Source organism: Nannospalax galili, unplaced genomic scaffold (genome assembly GCF_000622305.1).
Source record: "Nannospalax galili isolate Female #2095 unplaced genomic scaffold, S.galili_v1.0 scaffold999, whole genome shotgun sequence".
NCBI lineage: Eukaryota > Metazoa > Chordata > Mammalia > Rodentia > Spalacidae > Nannospalax > Nannospalax galili.
Window position 1 is genome coordinate 3132274 of NW_008344824.1, and position 7254 is coordinate 3139527.

General features: G+C 33.7%; 1 long non-coding RNA gene across 5 annotated transcripts in view; it reads right to left on the reverse strand.

Moving 5' to 3' along the window:
* Positions 1 to 7254, reverse strand: part of Dph6 — a 207851-nt gene that overhangs the window by 173089 nt on the left and 27508 nt on the right. The window contains exon 4 of one of the 5 annotated variants that reach the window (XR_001872621.2): positions 2459 to 4493. The exons of 3 other annotated variants lie outside the window; for them this stretch is intronic. This is a non-coding gene — a long non-coding RNA (diphthamine biosynthesis 6). Of the gene's footprint in view, positions 1 to 2458; positions 4494 to 7254 lie in introns of those variants that run through there. One more of the 5 variants, XR_001872623.2, reaches the window with a different exon arrangement.

Below are 7254 nucleotides of genomic sequence, written 5' to 3' on the forward strand. Positions count from 1 at the left end.
AACTAAAAGAATTTATTTAAAATTTCTAATTATAATGCATGTGTGCTTGTTGTAGATGGTTTGCAGAAGCAATTATTTAAAGATTACATGGACATATTATATTTTATGCATTTTTCTACATAAAGAGTAATCATATATGGATAAGAGAAGTTCCACCACTCAAAAAATTCTGTATGCAGTTCTCTTTAACTGAGAATCTTTTATGTGCCATGTAGAAATTGAAAGACAAAAGCCTTATACAAAACAAAATGAGTGTTAACTATCAAAACACATACAGAGGTGGCAGTTGATCTTCAAGGGAGTGACACTAGACACGCTGTTCAGGCTCTGGTGGACAAACACACACCCACTAGATGACATGTGGGGATATAAACTTGACTAGATAGGCTTTAACATATATGACAAAATGCATGAAATCTGGTGGACTATGAGGGAGGGGTGCAGATAGGTGAGGGGGTCTAAATATGATTAAGATATATTGTGTGAAATGCACAATAAATCAATAAAAATACATATTTAAAAAAACACACACAAAGGAATTGCACTAGTGGGTTTTAAATGTTCTTCTTTCAATGGAGGGAGGTATTAGGCCCTCATCTCCACTTCAACCAGATAAAATTCACTTTCATCTATTTAACATATCAGTATTCTTTAGTAGTTAATGGTAGAAGCAAAAGTTAGTTACTAAATGAAAAGAAGCCTCAATATTTCCTGATTCTCTAATGAAGAAACATGAAATGCTTCCATTTATTTTTTCTGTTTTACTTATCATAATCGGCATTCACAAACTGCTAAATATTCATTATGCATAAATGTTGCCTAAGATGAAGTTTATAGAGCTGCCTGTTTAAGATGTTCAAGAACTGCATCTGTAGGGAGTTGAAAGTAAATGAACATCTAATTTTGTCACTCCAGGTTACCAAGGAATCCCGTGCCAACTTTTAGATTCATATAAATCAGAAGTTTCCAGAGATGAGTTTTAAAGATGTAAATTGCACTAAATGTGTTCTAGATTTCATATCAAAATTCCCTCATAAACAAAGCCATTTCCCTTTATGCTGTAAAATTTGAAAGTTATCATCTGAGCATTTAAAATTACCCGAACAATCCTTAATTGTTAAAGAAACCTCAAAGAATAAGCTATTTTTCTTATTCCCAATTTACAGATGAGAAAACAAGTCAAATATTTGGAATGTGTTAACATTATTTATTGATTTTTACAGGCTAGGATGTAGGTCAAGATATATTTTAAATATTAGAAGCATAATACACTCAATCTATGAAATAGTTCCCTAATAATATGTGAATATGATGTATCCTTTTATTATGAATTAACAAATTCACATCTAGTTCTATTTTGTAATGAAAGACTTAGTTATCCACATGTACAATCAAATAGGTAACCAAAGAGAGGAAGGGAAATCTACAATTTAAATCAATGCTAATGAATGACAAATACTTCAGTCATTGTGTAATTGCCTTGGTTTGAATTTAAATAATGTCATGTATAAAAAAGCCTTGGTTATCCAATTCAGGAACAAGTAAAAGTTAAGTTCCAGGCATCCCATTCAGGTTCTAATTAAGAAACAAGTACAAAGGAACAAAATTATTTTTTAAACAGTCTTATTGGAGTTCAACATCAAAAAGATATTTCATGAAGAGACAGTATAGCTTGTAAGATTCCTTCTATCTCAAATTACTCTGATAAATGTCTGATAAAACTGGGTTAACAACAAGGGGGAGCCAATAATTCTGAATGAAAACTCAAATGGTCTTTTGTTCCCTTTGTAAAAAGTAAAGCCGCCAGTGAAAAACAAGAATGTCTCCTTAGGAAAAAAGGATCTCTTGTCTGAGTAAATTAAATTTAAATATCCTGCTTCTTACCTGAATATTCCAAATCATCTACAAAGATCTAGTGCTTTTTAAGAGACTATAGAGGGCACTGTTGCATCAGTTTTGAAGCTTTACAATAGAAGCCTTAAAAAAAACTATACAATATAATTTCTCTAAAGGGTCAAACGCATGGAAATCTACTACCTTAATATAAAGAAAAGGGAAAAAAAAAGTAGGCTTTTTTTCTAACACAGACTGGACTTCAATGGGGAAAAAAATTAACAAAAACAACTGTCAAATTGAGAATACTATGTTGCACAAATTTTGCATTTCTCTTTGTAGGAGCAAGGTAACTAAACATAGCACCTCCTTATCCACTGGAAACAGCACCCCACTGCAGATTCCTCCTCACAATCAATAGGAAAATGAATGAGCACATCATGCAATCCTTCCATAATTCTATCAAGGGAGAGAATGAAGCCTGTTTGCATACTTTTGTCTAAAAGGCCAATTCCATTTGTCCTCTTTTTGGGTAAAATGACAGCTACAGATCAATCACACTCACATAAAAGTAAACACACTGAAAAAAAGAGTCAACACTTAAAGCTGAAGTCCTTACCTTTTTAAACATTTTATTACATATGAGTACTGAAAGTCAGAATATAATAGAAAAGCAAGCTTTTTCTCATAAACAACTCTTGGACAAAGGTACATAATCTAAAATAAATAAGCTACCCACAATACTTATAAGTCTGGTAATTACATATGGATAGTGTTAAATTAAGATTCCATATATTTTCTATTTATATTTTTTGTTCTCTCATATCATTCCTGTTACAATTTTTTGAAACTAAATTCAATTACATACAGTGCCAGCAGTTTATTTAATACATATGCTTGCAATATATACAATAACATTAGTATATACAATATAAAGCTTCAGATTACACTACCATTTTAATTTTTTCCACTTGCTTATTTGTCCAAATTTAAAAAATTTTGATACTACAAATACACAACAATGAAAGGAAAATCAAATTATTTCATTTGAACAATTAAAATTCAATGTCCTGAATTACTGAGCCTCTGTGGAAATAAAATACATTAGCTATGAGAATGATACCGTTATGGCCCAAGAAACTAGGCAGAACAAGTAAAATGTGACTGGAAGATACTTCATTAACATATATCAAATCACACCACCATACCACAGAGTAAGAATCACCATTAATACAGATAACATCACAAAGCTCAGACCCCTAATATTAAATCAAAAATTCCCTAGAAAAGCCAGTATACAATGCATTTTGTCACTCTATAACTTCCAGAGAGATTGGCGGCTTCCCCAAAACAAAAGTGCAGAACTATAAAAGTGATAGGAATTCTTGAAGAGTATGTCAACCTACTTGAAAATCAAAGAGGGGAAGGGAATTTAGATGGTACATACATTTCATTTTAGTACAAAAGCTCCAGTTTAACAAGTCATTTTTAGCCAATAAAAGTTAAAAGTAAAGCATCACTAAAGTTGCTGGTACTGACTCCAAGGCTTTAACCTATTAGCCTAACCAAAATGCTACTTGAGTATAGCTCTCTTAAATTATTAATTTATGGCTTTTGCTTAGACTCCTCCTGAGGCAAGGCAGTTCGTAGGTATGTTGAATGCATGAAAATAAACAGAAAGCTTTTATGATGGTCTAATAATGCACTACACATAATAAAACAACCCCTTTTAATGAATGTGGAATGTGCAATCCTATGAATCAAGTTTATATAAATGGACTATGTAATTTTAAAAATCTGTAAGATCCTCTAGGAAGTCACTATCCAAATTCAGAAAAATTAAACATCAGCCTATTGCTTTTCATTAATGCATACAGCAGAATCAAAGTGCTGCTGTGAGTCTGAGTCACATGCAATTTCAAAGAAACCTAAGACAAAATGTCATCAGCTGTAAAACTGTATTTGCAGTACTGTTTCACTTACCACAAGCTGACTGTAAAAGGAGTCAGATAATATCTTTTTGATAGTCAAGATTTTAACTAGATATTTTACTTTACAATTTTACAAACAGCACATTAAAATCAATTTTCGTTAACTCTAATTTATGCAATGCTTGATTGTGAGCAATAGCTGCTAAAAGGATGCATGCAGCATTGTTGATTCATATATAACCATTTTGCTTAACTGTATTGGATAATAGCAGTGCTCCTAAAGGAGTATAAAAAGCAAAGTGATTAGCAGTCATTACTGTTAATTAGTGCTCACATTACATTACCTGGGATTAATCTCCTTTAAACTGAATACATGAAAGTTTATTTTTGAAGTTTTTTTCAAACCTTGCTTAGGTAAGTATTAGGATAAACCATCAACTATCAGTAAGCAGAATGAAAAACAGGGACTGATCAGCATGCAATTAGCATGTCTACATTTTTAAACAGGAAGAGGGTTGAGAGGAATGAGCAAAACTGGAAACTCATACTTCACATTCTGCAATCTCACTGATAAAAGGAGGAAATGTATGTTTATCAAACTTGCTGTGGGAGCACAGTTCATTTGGAGTCCTGTAAACAATCGCCTGGCTGCCCACTTCCAAATGCATATGAAAATGTTGGAGGCCCCAAGCATCATATTCAGTGAGCAAGATCACTCTAGCTGATGCCCTGGAAATGGGAAATTAGGAAAAACGTGGCAATCAGAGGTTTAGGATTGACCAGAAAAAGCCCTAAGGTGTCTTACCATCTTTCACCACCAGTCAGGCTGTCTCTGCTTATTCAGTATTAACACAACAGGGCTGTGAGTGAATGAAAATAACTCTACACACCTAACTGGGACACTGGCTTTCTTGCTTAGAAAATGACAGACACTTGTCACAGAAAACAAAACAAAAGAGTCTCTGGACATAACTTTCACAAACCAGCTCCAAAAGAAAACCAGGCTCCTCATGAACTTTCAGAAAGGGCCTGGGGCATGGTGGGCATCCTGTTGGTTTTTAGGTTTCCTTTCCCCCTATACCATCCTATAGATTTAAAATTATTAGCCAATTAATTCTCAAAAAGCAATGTATACTCATTAAAAGACAACAATACAAGTTCAACTGTGCAAAAATAAACATTCATAATACTTCCCACATAGAAACTTAACACACAGCCTTGAGGTATTGCTCTCTGTATATACTTACACAAATACATTCTAAAACATATTTATTATACAGATTATTTGGCAATATGTTTCCTTTTCTTAATAAAATATACAGATATATTTCTGAAACTTCACTTTTGATGCCATCCAGCATTACACTGTAGGGATATATCATCATTTAGATTGCTAGTTACTTGTAAATTATCAGGTATAACTAAGTATCTCTTTAGTAAAATTTTCCCCAGTGCAACTGCTTTTTTGTGTCTGAGTTTCACTAAATCACCTCCTCCTCAGAAAATTTAAACCAATTTACAGGGTTCCTGGAAGTCCTTAAGAACATCTGTTTCACCAAAATCAACATCACTGGTTTTGCTAAGGTAAGACTGAACTTTTTTTTTTTTTTCATTTAAATTTCTTTTCTATGTAAAAGGCCTGTTTACATCTTTAACCCATATTGCTATTTGGGCACATTTTACAATATATCCAAATAATAATACTAAGGGAATTTCCATCAAATACTCAATTCACTAATAAGTGAATTGGTTCAAAGACAAGAACAGTATGAACATTCAAAGACCTTGTTAAGATTGATAACTTTACATGAGTGCATGCAAGCACACATACAAGTACACTAAAAGTATATTAACTATCTAATACAAGAGAAATACTAAAATCATAATTTAATCTAGAATTGCAAATATTATCTCACTGATATTACCTTTGTTTTCTCTGAGGGGAAACCTCCACAAGCACCATCAACAATGTTTTGTGGTTCTCTGTATCACTTTTCTGATATCCATGAAAATATGTGAACACATTTTAAAGATGTAATGCTACTTCCTTTATTTTATATTTCAATAAATCAAGAAAGGAAACTAGAACTATCAATGATAACAAGTTCTTCATGTTTTTAATCTTAAATCAAGGACTTAATTAAACATGTCAATCTTTCAAGAAATATTAAGTGTAAGAAAAACAATGAATTCAGTATGTAGGTTCTACTCAGAGAACCAACACTAAACAAGTAGCCCAAAATAATAATTATTTCCTATGTATTTATTTAGGACAGGGTCTTCTATAATCTCAACTGGCCTGGAACTCACTATATACACCAGGCTGCCCTCAATCTCACAAAGATCTGACTACCTCTGCCTCCTGAATACATTAAAGGCCTGTGCCACCATGCCCAGCCCCCAATATATTAAATTTTAATACATCTTTAGATACAGATTTAGTCTGAAATATAAATTGTAAACTAAGGAGGTTTAGTTTCTTTTTCAAATAAGCCTAATTTAAATTTTTAAGCTGTTCTTTAGAGCAGTGCTTCTCACATTGTCTGTGTTAGCTATCACTCTTTTATAAAGCTTTCAAACTTTAGTAAAATATAAAAATATAGGCCAAGCACAGTGATGCATCAGACAATCGCACCTGCTGCCAAGACTGACAACCTGAGTTGGATCCCAGGGACCTACATAATACAAGAGAATCCACTTCCACAGATTGTCCTCTGACCTGCACAAGTGCACTGTGGCACATGTGTGTGCAAATGCATGAATGTATAGACACACAAAATAAGAATGTTAAAAAATACATATTTTGGTTTTTTTCTATTTTCTAATTTTTTAATTAAATTTTTGTATATCTCATAAAGAAAATCATCTTTAAACCCCCTTCCCCTTTGGTACCCTCCCATAGCCCTCTCCACTGGAGTTCATACCTTCTGTCATTTGTGTTAAGGCCTATGATGTAAAGTTAGTGTTCCCAGATGTCCCTCAGTGCAAATTCATCCACTGGGATGTAGTCAGTCTATCTAGAGTCCCTCCCTTTAAGAAGATCAACTCTTCCCCACTGAGCAGTAATCAGCTGCCAATAATTCTTCCACTAAGTTGGGGCCTGCTGCCCATTTCCATAGTTTTGTGCTGGGTTTCTGTCTGCTTAAATTTGCATGGGTCTTGTGTATTAAATTCTGTCTGCTTAAATTTGCATGGGTCTGATACCACTGCTGTAGGTTCGTATGAGAAGAGTCCTAGGAGTCTGTAGGACTACTTCTGTATGATCCTACACCTCCTCTCCGGATTGTACAATCTTTCCACCTCCTCTTCCACAATGGGCCTGAGCCCTGGGTGGATGAGTTTTAATATACGAGTCCTGTCCAAGGACCCACATTCTGAAGACTCCTATTCTCTGTGTTTTGCTCATTTGTGACCTTTTGCATTTCTGGCCCTCTGCTGCATGAGGGAGCGTCAGTGATGAGGAAAAACAAAAAACATATATATATATATA